This window comes from Coregonus clupeaformis, unplaced genomic scaffold (assembly GCF_020615455.1).
Source record: "Coregonus clupeaformis isolate EN_2021a unplaced genomic scaffold, ASM2061545v1 scaf1642, whole genome shotgun sequence".
NCBI lineage: Eukaryota > Metazoa > Chordata > Actinopteri > Salmoniformes > Salmonidae > Coregonus > Coregonus clupeaformis.
In genome coordinates this window covers 79,389-95,422 of record NW_025535096.1, presented here as the reverse complement: position 1 = coordinate 95,422, position 16,034 = coordinate 79,389, and the positions used below count along the sequence as shown (strand labels likewise).

At 42.0% G+C, this 16,034-nt stretch overlaps 1 pseudogene; it reads left to right on the top strand.

The window, feature by feature from the left end:
- Window positions 1-1,795: 1,795 nt before the first annotated feature.
- LOC123487318 lies at window positions 1,796-14,480 on the top strand (annotated as a pseudogene).
- Window positions 14,481-16,034: the final 1,554 nt, after the last annotated feature.

The following is a 16,034-nucleotide window of genomic DNA, read 5'->3' as shown; positions in this document are numbered from 1 at the left end:
GTATTTTTCCACAGCCATTTTAGCTGTCGGCTGTGGGACTAGCTGTTCGGTCTGAACTGATTCAAACTGATTCACAAATCATGGGAATTTATTGTGCTATGCAGACGTTGACTCCCCCCGAGGCATGTGTTGCTGGACATACCCCCTGCACTTGCCGGGCAGGCGGGTTGCTCCCTTCGTGGCTAAAGCCAATGTGAGAAACATGCTAATAAACATTTGTGCTATGAAACAAATTAAAAATACTACACTCTGACCCACAAAAATGATTTGCTAGATTCATGATAGTGTTGTTAGACAAAGCAAGGAAAGTAAACTTCGAAACGTGATGTTGTTTTATTGGAATTTGCAGCTGTTGTTGGTAAGTAATGAATCTGTTTGCTTCTGACATGACTTACTATATCTTTAAGTGTCTGATATCGCTGATTAAGACATTTCATTTAGGTCTGAATGGTGAGAAAACATGATAGGGTTGGTGTACATAGACAGAGAAAACAGGACATAGTCCAAGACAAGATCCAGTGGGATAATCAGAAGAGTGAAATACATGTGTGATAAAGTTAAAGATGCAGTCCGGGATCTTAAGCACAACAAATTTGTAACATATTGGATTCATAACATATCATACGAATTGCAAAAATGTAACATATCATAAGAAATGGATGACGAAGTACACCATTGGATTACATAGTACACAAAAAACATGGACCCGTTTTGGCTTGTGCGCACCACATTCAAAACTACCGGCTGAAATTATCCAAAAGTTCTGGAGCATCACTTTAATGTTTGCTCTATCGTTCCTACAAACTAACGTCAATGGGCGTGGCGTAGCGTTTCGCCGGAGCAAGGAGTTTGGGTAGCCAGGCAACTTTAATGTTGTATTATCAGGTTGCAGTGTTCGCGCACATAGGGGTACATGATGCAGACTACTTGTGTGAAAGAAACAGCAGCTGATGGGACAGCGTGAATATAAGTGTTTTTCAAGTAAAAGGTTTTCTAGTAAATCTTTCTTTGTCGAAGGCAAGTCAAGTGCTATGCTGCCAGACCCAATCCCCCCAGTTGAGAAAAAAGTGAATGGGCAGCACTTTTGACCAAAATTAAAAGGTACAGAATGAGCCGAGATTGTAGGCTATTATTGTGTTAATAACATGTTGATAACATGTGACCCCCCCTAAACACGACTTCAGTTACTGTAGTGCACTGCCTCTCATTTTTTTGTATAACCTGATAGGCCTACTATCTAGTGGCTAAGTGTCTCAACTCAAGACTTCTCAACTTTATGTGTCAAGATGTCTCCAGACATCAAGATTATGATGATGGCTGAGGAGTCCTATGCATGACATTTAGAATTTTGTAACCAATTTTTGGCCCCAAAGTTGGCTACAATATGATACACTGTAGGGCTGTGCTTCGTAGAATCATTCCTGCCATCTACTGGTGAATCCAGTCAATCACATAATAAAACCATGATCAGCATTTCTTTGTGACATTTCTAAAAGCCAGTGCACAGCCGCAACAGCTCATCTGCAACCCTTTAACGTTAATTTTGTATCTTTAATGTACAACTTTAATTCTCCCCTTACAGTGAAAAATATAATAAGTCATCATTTAATTGCACAAAGTTGTTACAGCGTTATGATGCGTGTATTATCTGAGATCGAGGACTATCCATCTATTTTGAATAGTACCATTATAAAATACATAATGTTTGTGGCTACACCGTCTGCGCTTGATAATAGCACCTGCAAATGACAACCGCCAGTGTTTCCCCGGATTGTTACTGTATGGGGGTGTTGTATCGAACACGCAGACAGACAGGATGTGGAGCTGAAAGAAGAGGGCGGAGAATAGTTGAAAGTCGCTGGAATTTTTTTCGCAAAATCCGAAAGGATTGCTATGGAATGATGCCCTTTATTTAGGAAAAACTAACAACCAAAGGGTAAGTGTAATTGATGTGACTTTTCTGTCCTTGTCTAAATAAATGTTACATTTGAAACTTATCGAGGCCCTTTCCAAGGCACGGAGACAGGGATATTTACTAGTCCCACTTCACGAAGTTGGCTGCCAGACATGAGGAACAAATGGAGTTTCCGAATGCCCATTTGGGGAAAACACGAAGGAAGGAAATGTATATTCCTATTCTTTCTAAGTATTCCATGTAACTGCAGTGTAATTTTCTTCAACTTTTGACAATAGGGTTTATTCTGAAGTAGTTATTTTTTACTTTAAAAATGAAAGATCTATGTTTTTTTTAAATAATTTGACTGGAGTGTGTGTGATTTGTGACCAAGTCAAAACATTTGACTATTCAGTGGCCTTTTCTCAGTGATATTTGGAAATCGAATATGGTTTTTGTTGGCTAAACTATTCCAAGCTACTGTACATGATAGAAACAGTCATGAAGTGGTTCGCATGGTTCGCTAAATGCCAATCGATACAGTAGCAAAACATTAGATTGTTTGGTGAAATCATAATAATAATCATTTAATCAGCTTTGATTGATTTGTTTATTGTTAAAGCCATTCTCTCCACAGCTCAAACACACACATACATGTAAACATAAACACAACAACAAATAACCAACCATACAATAGTGCATGGGACTATTGCAGCAAATGAAAAAGTGATTTATGTTCTGCAGTACAGCAAATCATAGACTTATTGAATGCAAACGGCATGCATTCCAGACAGTGCTTTCTGTGAATGATTACCTGTGTGAGATTAGATGGCGTGGCATGCTCCAATCAGACATTGTTACATACCAGACTTCACAAGACACTTAAAGCTTCAAGCCTGTATCAACAAGCTGATGCTTATATTGAATTAGTCTGCAATTCAGTGTGCAATTCCACCACATAATCTATTCACCACTGCAGAAGAGACTGGACAGATGTATTTCTCACTAGCAATAATCCACTCAGATCAATATGAATGATCTAAAGCAAGTTTATCAGTAAGATGTTACAAATATTGATGCTAAAGGCCCAGTGCAGTGTTTTATACATATTTCCACACTTTGAGATTGGAATAATACTGTGAAATTGTGAAAATGATGATAATGTCCTTTTAGTGTAAGAGCTGTTTGAAAACACCACCTGAAATTTCAGCCTGTTTTGGCCTTCCTGGTGATGCAGTAAATTAGTTAATAGACCAATAAGAAAGAGAGTTCCAAACCTCTCTGCCAATAACAGCTAGTTTCAGTTTTCCCCTCCCCACTGAGACCACTCCCAGACAGTCCTAGCAAATATCTTTGCTAAGAAGCTATTTTTGTTTCTTTTTGACCACTTTAATTGAAACCAATCACAGTAAGGTACTTAACTGTTACCCAGAAATTATTTGATATTGAGATAAAAACTGCTGCGTTGGACCTTTATTGCTTTGGAACCAAACCCCATACTTGCCCTTCAAAACACACCAGATAAATTATACTCTGTTCTTTTTTAAAGCTTGGGACTTCCGAACGTGCCACCGTGCTGATGCCGTGGTGGCTGATGGGAATGTTTTACCTGTCATTACTCCTTTTGTCTCCATGGATAGGACCCCAGCAGGCCTAGAGGAATGTGGATGAAGAGTTATCCGGCCTCCAACATAAAGATATCCTTCCACTGAACCAAATAGAGCTGTTTATACACAAAGAGTTTAGCCTAGCACCTGGCTGCCACCATGATGATACCCGGGCTGGTCTGGGTGTGCCTGGCACTGATAGGGGTGAGGAGCTGCCACGCCCACAGTCTGTTCACCTGTGAACCCATCAAGGTGCATCGCTGCCTGGGGATGCCCTACAACATGACCTTCTTCCCCAACATGATGGAGCACTATGACCAAGACATAGCAGCCAGCAGGATGGAGGTGAGTGTTTCTCACTGTGATAAAACCCTAAGATTTCCCATCAGACTTGGAGCATAGAGGAAAAAACACCTTGCAGTTTGTTACAGATGTAGGATCTTAATTTGAGTCAGTTTGCTACAGCAGGAAAATAATCCTGCAGCAACATGAAATTAGAATTATTATGTGGCTTATAATTAATGGACATTTTTGTAGGGGTTGATACATTTTTCGTAAGGGAAAATCATGTCTAAAATTTCAAACTGGAAATTACAAACTGCAGAAGCCTTTTTAAACTTCAAATACACAACACATTTTATATTAGCTGCATTACAGGGAAGTTCTACTGCAACAGGGTGATCAAATTAAGATCCTACATATGTAATAGCATTTTACCATATGTTTGCCATGAATCCAATAGGTGCAAAAGGTTAATTGTGTATTAAAATAACTATTTTTCAAACCATTCTCTATGAACTTGCTAAGATGTAGAGGAAATGCAATCTTTTTAATGGATAGCTGAGTATTGTATCTTGTGTGTCTTAGTATTCTCGAAGGTCTTCCATCCCCTCTCGCTGTAGCTACAGTGTTTAGTTACACGTAATGTAGTTTACAAAAGTTCAATCAGAAGGCTGAATGCTCGTTTAACTTCAACCAGTAAGCATAACATAATTCGTTTTTGTTTCCTATTCTACGGGAATACTGGGAGTGAATACAAACTTATCATCGTCAGCATAGCGTCTTGTTTCTTCTCCTCTTTCCTGTTAGCCATGTGTGGAATGTCATTCACCTATTTATATCAGAGGGCTGATGTAAATACTATGCATGCCAGTCTCTCTTGGCTAAGAGTTGAGGAGAGACTGACTGCATCACATCTTCTTTTTATAAGAAATATTAATGTGTTGAAAATCCCAAATTGTTTGCATAGTCAACTTACACACAGCTCTGACACACACACTTACCCCACCAGACATGCCACCAGGGGTCTTTTCACAGTCCCCAAATCCAGAACAAATTCAAGAAAACATACAGTATTATATAGAGCCATTATTGCATGGAACTCTGTTCCATCTGAAATTGCTCAAATAAACAGCAAACCTGGTTTCAAAAAACAGATAAAGCAACACCTCACGGCACAATGCCTCTCCCCTATTTGACCTAGATAGTTTGTGTGTATGTATTGATATGTAGGCTACGTGTGCCTTTAAAACAAATGTATGTAGTTCTGTCCTTGAGCTGTTCTTGTCTATTAATGTTCTGTGTTATGTCATGTTTCATGTTTTGTGTGGACCCCAGGAAGAGTAGCTGCTGCTTTTCCAACAGCTAATGGGGATCCTAATAAAATACCAAATACCTTATAGCCTATATAAGCATGGCACAATAATGCACATTCCTCACGCTTGCTGTTTAACCTATGGGTTCACTTTTGCAATTTTCACCTTCCTCTCTCTCAACCAATGGGTGTAAATCTTGGAATGTACAGTTGAAGTCGGAAGTTTACATACACCTTAGCCAAATACATTTAAACTCAGTTTTTCACAATCCCTGACATTTAGTCCTAGTAAAAATTCCCTGTCTTAGGTCAGTTAGGATCACCACTTCATTTTAAGAATGTGAAATGTCAGAATAATAGTAGAGAGAATTATTTATTTCAGCTTTTATTTCTTTCATCACATTCCCAGTGGGTCAGAAGTTTACATACACTCAATTAGTATTTGGTAGCATTGCCTTTAAATTGTTTAACTTGGGTCAAACGTTTCGGGTAGCCTTCCACAAGCTTCCCACAATAAGTTGGGTGAATTTTGGCCCACTCCTCCTGACAGAGCTGGTGTAACTGAGTCAGGTTTGTAGGCCTCCTTGCTCGCACACACTTTTTCAGTTCTGCCCACACATTTTCTATAGGATTGAGGTCAGGGCTTTGTGATGGCCACTCCAATACCTTGACTTTGTTGTCCTTAAGCCATTTTGCCACAACTTTGGAAGTATGCTTGGGGTCATTGTCCATTTGGAAGACCCATTTGCGACCAAGCTTTGACTTCCTGACTGATGTCTTGAGATGTTGCTTCAATATATCCACATAATTTTCCTTCCTCATGATGCCATCTATTTTGTGAAGTGCACCAGTCCCTCCTGCAGCAAAGCACCCCCACAGCATGATGCTGCCACCCCCGTGCTTCACGGTTGGGATGGTGTTCTTCGGCTTGCAAGCTTCCCCCTTTTTCCTCCAAACATAACGATGGTCATTATGGCGAAACAGTTCTATTTTTGTTTCATCAGAACAGAGGACATTTCTCCAAAAAGTACGATCTTTGTCCCCATGTGCAGTTGCAAACCGTAGTCTGGCTTTATTATGGCGGTTTTGGAGCAGTGGCTTCTTCCTTGCTGAGCGGCCTTTCAGGTTATGTCGACATTTAATAAAATGTCATATTGCATTCCATCTTATGGTTCATTCAGTAAAGCCTGTACTGATTGAAATGAGTGTGGAGCAGACAGAGATATGCTGTACTTTGTGTGGTGTCTATCTATCAGCTGAGCTGAGGTTCTCTCTTATTTCAGGACAACCTCAGGGAGCCACAGGGAACCTGGGTACTTTTGTTGTGTGGGGCGTTATTTGATTTAGGAGAAAAGGGGAGGGAGATACACCCAGCCTCACACAAAGACTAGCCAGCATTCCTTCCACACTGTACTCTCTCTCTCTCTCTCCTCTTCTCTCTCTGTTTCTACCTCTCCCCCTTCTTTTTTTTTTTTCTTTGTTCTCACCTTCACTTCACTTCAAAGTGTCAGTGTTAGGTAACTATAGTAATAGATGGCTACAGTACCTACTGCTGAGCAGTCAATCTGACCAAATGGCCTGTTGGTGCTGTGCCATGATGGGGATCTAGGTATTGTTATGAAGTTGATTTTCCTGTTGCTCATCTGTTCAGTGTTATCTAATATGATTTTCCGGATGGAGGACTAGCCCCTTTCCCTTTAGGGGCATTGTTCTGTTACCATGTCAATGTGACAATATTCTACCAGTGTTTGGCAGCTTAAAAGTAACACTTCAGGCACCTGTAAGTGAAAACTGACCAAAATAGCAGTAAGTGAAGAACTAGTATATGTTTTTAGTATACATTTAAAACTCAACCAATGCATTTTTTAAGTTAGATGCTATATTACAAGCTCCTCCCTTGCTGTCAAATGACCAAATCGCCGCCTAGTGGGCTCCTTATGAGTGGAAATGTTATTAATATTTTCATAATGTAATACTTAATAAACAGAAAAGAAGAAAAAAACTGCAGAAAATCTGGTGTTTCTGTGTCAAACGGGTTTGTTATATTTCCGTCTCTGTGATGTATATAAAGTGTAATGTTGAAATGCAAACTCAAAATTGAATTCTATTTCAACTCGATATCTGACATGGTACAGGTATTTTCTTTTTGTAAAGTCCATAACCATGTGTGTGAGGTGTATAATTTTTGTTTCAAAGTAGATTTGTTTAAGACTACCAAGAAACACCCAGTGACCCTGATTTAGCCCACTGCAGTATTAATTGAGTCATTATTATCCATAGTCGAGGGACCTTGGGTGGAAATCTACACTAGAGTAATCAGTAGATGGATCATGCTTTTGAATGAGGACAGACAGCCCCAATTCCAATACACTCCAAATGTATTCCAATTTACAGTGGCTCCACAGACAAACACACGAAACGGCAGATTGTAGACTAAGAAGAGCTCTCTTTGAGAGGGAGTTTGGGACCCCAAAGAAGTGAACAAGTGAGCCACCAGAAATGAGAGCCAGTTCCCCAGGCCCCATCTATAGATCTAGAGAGAGAGAGAAGGCTGCCAGCCTGGTGCTGGGGAAACAGTCAGGGAGAGAACATTGAATAGTGGGTTTGTTAGGTTGGCTCCTGTGTTGATGGTGGGATTGAGGGGAAAATGTGGCTTATACGCTGTAAACATCGGTTGGATTTACTGTCAGCAGTCATAGTTCTTTCTGCATAACTGCATTTGTAAGCTGAACAGGAATGTTTGATAACATGGTGTATCTGATTCAAAGCAAGTGGCCCGATTAAGATGGCTACATGATACAGTCTGTAATCTTGAAGGATACAAAGAAGAATTGTTTTTGGGAATGATTTGTGGCAGTCATAACTGATGGTATCCTTAAGCTTTTGTGATGGTCATTACGACAAGATCTGTTTATTTGGATAAACTCTGTTTACGTGAAACACGCCAAAAATAACCATTCATGCTTTGGAAAGATGTGTTTTCATACTTTGGTAGAAATCACTGTGGAACTCATTAACGGTTGTTAGAGCAGGATAGCAGCTTTAGTGTGATGGAATGGATACTGAGTGAAGCCCAACAGTTCTGTCCATTCCAGTCAATATCCCTCTGACCTCTGGTTTCCAACCAGTCCCAGAGTCATTTCTGATGCCCACCCCAATATACTAAAAATCTGTTGAAACGGGAAGAATATGAGACAGCCTCTGAAAGGAATCTGTGTGGCACCATACGTGCATTACAGCTCTTAATGTAGAGTAGTCTTTTTAGCTTTTCCAACCAAGTCACGTTACAGGAAAATAAAACGATCTTATTTATGGATTTGCCCATGGCAAGGGACCTCATGTACTGTATTGTGGCCTTGATTGAAAGAATTAACCTCACGTTGACTGGACTTTTAATTACAAACTGTTGTGATGTCTAAATGAATCTAGTTGGAATCAATATTGGTTGTTGGATGAAAAACATGTCTGACCATTTGTTCAGCTCCACCTTACAGGTACAGGAGCCCAGTACTGGTATTTAGGGTAGAAAATTCTGTAATCTTTTCCAGGTTTTCAAAATCCTGGTTGAAAGATTCCTGGAATTAGGTTTGAATAGTCCAGGAAGTCCAGAAACCTTAACCAGGACTTCTGGAAACCTTGGAATTTAGGAAAGATACCGGAATTTTGCAACCCTAGTATTTACAGCATGTTCTTGAACCATAAAAATCTGAATGTATCTCTCTCTCATTATTCTCTCTCTCCTTCGCCTCCTCCCTTTCTCTCTCTCTCCCCCCTCTTTCCTTCTCTCCCTTTCTCCCTTTTCTCCCTTTCTCTCTCTCCCTTTCTCTCTCGCTCTCTCGCTCTCTCCCTTCCCTACCTCCGTAGCCTCATGCCGCGTTGGTCAACCTGCGCTGCTCTCCAGACGCACATCACTTCCTGTGTCAGGCCTTTATCCCAGCATGCACTGATGACACCAGGTGATCCGGCCATGTCGTGACCTGTGTGAAACAGTGAGGTCAGACTGCAGAAGGACATCAGCACCTTCGGCATTACCTGGCCTCCGGAGCTGCACTGTGACAGGTAGATGTGACTGACTGGGTTGAACGCACTTCAGGTCTCAGGCGCGCCATTTCATCACGTAAAGCGTGGTTCATCGAACCACAACATCTGTTACATAAGCAGGCGTGTTGTACCGCCAAGATTTATAGATGAAAAGGCACATGCATGACTTTTTTTCAGATGACCAAATAGTAAGCGTTTATAAACTGCTTACAACTGCTAATTGAACAGTTATTACATTTATCAGCACTAAGTTTTGAAATGGTATTAATTAGCAGTGGTCTTGACTTTTACTCCAACTTTTTCTCCTCTAGATTGGAGGATTGCTCTATCTGGGTGATGGCTCAGTTTCCACACCAACCAGACTGACCACACCCAAGACCTCTCTGTCTGCCAAGAGGACATGGGCTTCTGGTGCCCCTTTCAGCTGAAGACCCTAATTCGCTTAGGATCCACGTTCCTGGGTGCCGACTCAGCTCCCCTTGCTCCAACATGTACTTCAAGCCGGCAGATCGAAGCTCGCCAAGACCACCGTGTGCTCCATCGGCCTGCTCCTGCGCCACGCTCTTCACTTTTCTCTCACCTTCCTCATCGACGCTAAACGCTTCCGCTACCCCCGAACGCACAATCATCTTCTATGCCGTAAAAAAGCAGCTTCGTGTCGCTATCTACTTCATTGGCTTCCTGTTTGGGAACAATGCATCCTGCAACAAGGTCTGTTTTATATCTGTAAATTGGAAATGGCACTCAATCTATGTTTGTACACTACTTGACTAGAGCTCCCAGATCCCTATATTCTGGTCTAAATTATTGTACTACAAGGGAATAGGGTGTTATTTGGGATACATCCCATGTCTTGTGATGTAAAGGAAAATTAGTCAAAGCTTGGACACACCTACTCATTCCAGGGATTTTCTTAATTTTTACTATTTTCACATTGTAGAATAATAGTGAAGCATTACAAACTATGAAATCATGTAAAAGTAAAAAAAACAACCAAAATATATTTTATATGTGAGATTCTTCAAATAGCCACCCTTTGCTCCTTTTGATGAGAATTGTACACGATTGGCATTCTCTCTCAACCAGCTTCATGAGGTAGTCACCTGGAATGCATTTCCAATTAACAGGTGTGCCTTCTTAAAATGTTAATTTGTGGAATTTATTTCCTTCTTAATGCTTGTTTTCAATCAGTTGTAAGTAGACAAGGTAGGGGGGGAAAGGCAGAAGATATTCATTTGGTAAAACCAAGTCCATATTATGTCAAGAACAGCTACAAAATAAGAAAAGGGAAACTACAGTCCATCAATACTTTAAGACATGAAGGTCAGTCAATATGGAACATTTCCCAAGAACTTTGAAGCTTTTTCATGTGCTCGCAAAACCATCAAGCGCTATGATGAAACTTAGCTCTGCGAGGACCGCTACAGGAATGAAGAGAGTTACCTCTGCTGCAGAGGATAAGTTCATTAGAGTTACCAGCTTCAGAAATTCTTCAGCCCAAATAAATGCTTCACAGAGTTCAAGTAACAGACACATCTCAACATCAAATGCCCAAAGGGGGACTGTGTGAAACAGCCTCTTCATGGTTGAATTGCTGGTAAGAAACCACTACTAAAGGACACCAATAAGAAGAAGAGACTTGTTTGGACCAAGAAACACGAGCAATGGACATTAGACCGGTGGAAATGTCCTTTTGGTCTGGAGTCCAAATTGAGATTTTTGGGTTCAATCACAAGGTTCTGCAGGGAGACGTGGGTGGGTGAACGGACATCTCCCATGTGTATTTCCCACCGTAAAGCATGGAGGAGGGGAGGTGTTATGGTGTGGGGTGTCAGACACTCTTTGGGATTACTAAAATTGGCAGACACTCTAACCAGCATGGCTACCAGCATTCTCTACAGCTGTATACACAATCCCATCTGGTTTGGGCTTAGTGGGACTATCATTTGTTTTTCAATGTGATTAATGACCCAACACACTCCAGGCTGTGTAAGGGGCTATTTTACCAAGAAGGAGAGTGATGGAATGTTGCATCAGATGACCCGCCTCCACAATCCCCGACCTCAACCCAATTGAGATGGTTTGGGATGAGTCGGACCGCAGAGTGAAGGAAAAGCAGCCAACAAGTGCTCAGCAAGACTGTTGGAAAAGCATTCCAGGTGAAGTTGCTGAGAGAATGCCAAGAGTGTGCAAAGGTTATCATAAAAAAGGTGGCTATTTGAAGAATCTCAAATATAAAATATATTTGGATTTGTTTAATACTTTTTTGGTTGGCTACATGATTCCATATGTGTTATTTCATAGTGTTGATGTCTTCACTATTATTCTACAATGTAAAAAATTGTAAAAATTAAAGAAAACCCTTGAATGAGTAGGTGTGTCCAAACTTTGGACTTTTATGTCCTGGGATGAAGTTAGCTATGTATTGTGATGTTTTATATGTATGCCAGGTATACCTTTCATTTTCCTAGCAAACTTCTTATGGGACATAAAAGTAGTAATTCATTCGTTAATCAATTTATTCATTCATTCATCCCAGGCGGTGCACCTGGCTGCCATGGACACGGTGGTGCTCGGCTCCCAGAGTAAAGGCTGTACGCTACTCATGCTGCTCTACTTCTCTCCATGGCCGCATCGCCTGGTGGGTCATCCTCACCATCACCTGGTTCCTGGCCTGGCCCAAGTGGAGCTGTGAGGTTATCGAGAAGAAGGCGGTGTGGTTCCACTTTGTCGCTGGGGGATCCCTGGAGCACTACAATCCGTCATGCTACTGGCTCTCAACAAGGTGGAGGGAGATAACATCAGCGCCGTGTGCTTCGTGGGGCTCTATGGGATCTGGACGCCACGCGGTACTTTGTGCTGGCGCCTATGTGTATCGGGTTGGTGGTGGGGGCTGTCTCTGCTGCTGGCTGGGATCGTTCGTTTCAATAACGTAAGCCAGGTGATCCAGCACGATGAGAGGAACCAGAGAAGCTAAGAAGTTTGAGATCCGGGGACGGGTGTTCAGTGGTCTGTGCCCAGCCCTGGCACTCTGCAGGGGTGTTACATCTATGAACAGAGCCAGCGCCCACTTGGGAAAAACCTGGATCAATGACCGCTGCTGAGTACAGCATTCCCTGCTCACACAGCAGTAACACACACGCTTAGCACTAGAACATTTTCATAATAATTTGATATATCTCTATGAAGATATGCCACTGCAAAATTCATCAAACATTAATAGATGTTGCTAAAATCAGTGCTGTTCTTATGCCTTCTTTCAGCCACAGTAGAATGTACCCATGATATTTGGCAGATGTTTAAATGGAAATGGTCTAATTAAGCAATAAGGCACGCAGGGGGTGTGTGGTACTATACAACATCTGTAGAGGACGACCCTACCTCAGCCACCGAAGCGGCGCATGTCCTAATCCAGGCACTTAACCTCTCCCATCTGGACTACTGCAACTCGCTGTTGGCTGGGCTACCCACTTGTGCCATCAAACCCTGCAATTTATTCAGAACGCTGCAGCCCACCTGGGTTTTCAACCTTCCCAAGTTCTCCCCATGTCAACCCGCCCTCAGCACACTCCACTGGCTTCAGTCGAAGCTTGCATCCACCACAAGAATTCATGGTGCTTGCCTACGGCGCACTGCCTCCCCTACCTATGCTCAAGGCCTCACACCCCAACCCGAGCACTCTGTTCTGCCACCTCTGGTCTCTTGGCTCTCCCACCTCACGGAAGGGGCAGCTTCAGCTCAGCCCAGTCCAAGCCTTTCTTTGGTCCTGGAACCCTACTGCTTGAACCAGCTTCCCTGAAGCTGTGGGACAGCAAAGTCCCTTCCCCATCTACCGAAAACACCTGAAAACTCACTCTTCAAAAAGAGTATCTTAAATAATCCCCCCAAAAGGATAATAATAAAATATTCTGAAACAAACACAATTTCCTCTTGACACCTCCCCTCCACCACCCTCTTTCTAGCTTTGCTGATAGCTACTTTATTGAGGGAATGTGTACTTACTATGCTCAGATATGTGGTTGTCCCACCAACTATCTTAAGATGAATGGGTCACTCTTCTGGATAAGAGCTAAATGACTCAAATGTAAATGTATATGGTTATTATTCCACGGCTAAGGGTTTGGCCATTTACCACAAAACCCCAGAGGTGCCTGATTACTGTTATAAACTGGTTACCAACGTAATTAGAACTGTAAAAAAACACAGCTTTCAGCCACTCAGCATTCAGGGCTCAAACAACCCGGTTTATAATACAATGTTGTGTTTCAGACTACAGAGTCTGATCAGTCCGGACCTGTCCCTATTCCTGATTAAATACCTGATGACCCTGGTGGCTGGGATCTCACAGTTCTGGGTCAGCAGCAAGAAGACCTGCTCAGAATGGGCCTTCTTCTTCAACAGGACCAGGAAGAAAGAGTATGAACACTCTACTAATGCCTGTCTCTCAACTGCTGAAACAAATCATATTTTCTTACATGGATAGAGTCCCAAAATGGCACCCTAGTGCAAAAGTAGTGCATATATATTAGCTAGGGTGCCATTTGGGAAGCAACTTGCTTTACAGTATGCAACATTTACAGATTGCAAATAAATATACTATACTGTGTTCTAATTCTATTCATCCAGCCCCATTAGTGAGAGCCGTTGAGTTCTTTCAGGAGTCCTGTAAGCCCTTCCTCAAACACAACAGCCGTGGTCCAGCACAAGAAGAACCACTGCACCCCCCAGTTCTACAAACTTAAGGTAATTCTAAGTCCATGGCACCAGCACTGTGCTCAGCCAATCAAGTAACCACTTAGCACCCCTTCTCAGCAGTGGCAACCATGAGCCGTCCGGGGCCAGGCTTTCTCTGAGGCCAGGGGCTCGCCTGAGGGCTCTTCCGCTTGTGGGAGCAGCTGGAGGGGCAGCTCCACCCGTGGCTCCAGGCTGGGGGGAAAGGGACAGGAGAGGTAGAGGCAGCCCAGCGGACAGGCCCTGTCTGGGGGAGAGAGGAGAGGCAGAGAGACGCAGGCAAAAGGGCAGCTCCAGCAAGGTTAGCAGCCGCTCAGAGAGCTTCCACAGAGTCGCAGAGGGAAGGTAAAGACAGATACTTTCACCCTCTTTTTCCCAAGTACTTTCTGGACCATACATACGTATCAAAAAGGTTTTGTTCGCCTCCACCGCACAGGCTGTTTTTGCAAACTTGTCTTGTAGGAGGACTCCCAGGAGTGACCTATCAGAGACGAGACAGATGCCCAGGACAGGACCTGGCTTTAAGCCACTCACAGCGGCAGCGCCGAAGGCTCCATCTCACCTGGTTCGCCAGGTACCAGAGGAGAAGAAGGACAAGGACAACAGCGGCTGAGCCCAACCAGCAGGCTCCTGGGAAATTTTTAACACCAGCAGAGATGAGCAACTCTGGTCCTCAGGGCTGGATTGGAATTTCTGCTGGTTTTTGTTCTTCCATTCAAATGAGCAACTGATTTAGCCTGTCATACCATACCAGATGTAAACACTCTCAGATCAATCAGTGATATTAGTGGATCGGGATAGTACCAGAGAGAGAAGTTGAGAAACCAGCAGAAAAAACAGGAGTTTTCCTTCAAACCACAGAGACAGGGAAGGAAGAGACTAGGTGGGTCACCAGGGTCCTAGAGAGCTCCATTCACTGACCGACCCAACAGGTGAAGCACAAAACGCCAGTCAGCTTTACTGGATCACTGGGCTACACTGCAGTGAATGAGGTTAGAGAATCATGCAGCTCTTCAGACCAACGGTTGCATTTCCCTGCTGTAAAACAGTCACTTCTAGGGGTTGATTTATTGTTTATTTACTAAGTGAAAAAGCTATAATTTTCTGTTAGTAGATTTGATATGTAAAGTGTGAATATACACTGGCAATATTTATGTAAACTATTTTATTTTCTATCACTGGACTAGTCTTTACACTGAGTTTAAGCGCTGAAAATCTGAAAATCACTAATGTTTCCCCACCAAACAATTGAACTTCAAGGATATCAGCTGTAGAGGTTGTTAACTATGTTTATTTTATTGTTGTATTCAATGGTTAATGTCATTTGCATGTAGACAATTCCATCATGAAAGAATGAGTAGCAAGCATAGTAGTTCTTGTAGTTAAAGTAATTGCATTAGACAGGAGGGTCTCACTACCACACCTAGCATGCTACCTTAATTTTCATTCCATTTCCATTACAATGTTTATTTAAGTATATCTATAACAAGTTACATAAGCACTTCAATTTGGCTGACTTCTCCTCATAAAACTTCATTTCCTGCAACTGTGGAGCATATGTTTTTATACTACAGTTTCTAGAAGAATGTGCCTCATGAACTAAATCATGGTCTTCAGATGCTTTACATGTGTGACATAGTCATTCCATGTGTGTATTCATCTCCAGTGAAATATGTGGACAAAGTAACCACATGCTTATTTCTGGCTCTGATTCCTATGGAAGTTGTTGTGGTTGGACATCTCACTACACTAGAGGAGTTGTTTACCTCTATAGATTAAACCGAGGCAAAGACTGAGTGATAATGTACAATTTCAGGCTGAGATATATAATGTTTGTTTTGTTTTGTTTCAACCAACATAGTAGTATGTATGCCTACCATAATAAACTGATGATCCAATATGAAAACTCTAGTTGAAAATCTGGAGATGAAACTAATCCAAAGCATGTACCTGAATATGGATTTTTGGACAAATGTGTGGGTTTTGTCTAGCATTTCAATTGGCATGATTACCGTAATCCTTTAATTGTGTTTCTGACTCACACATTTTTCTTGCAAGCATTTTCCCAAAGGTCTGTTGGGAATAAGTCTTGCACACTGTAATAGTGAAACCATTTATCCATCCATACATATTCACAATACTTGATTAGTATTTAAATCCTCCATTC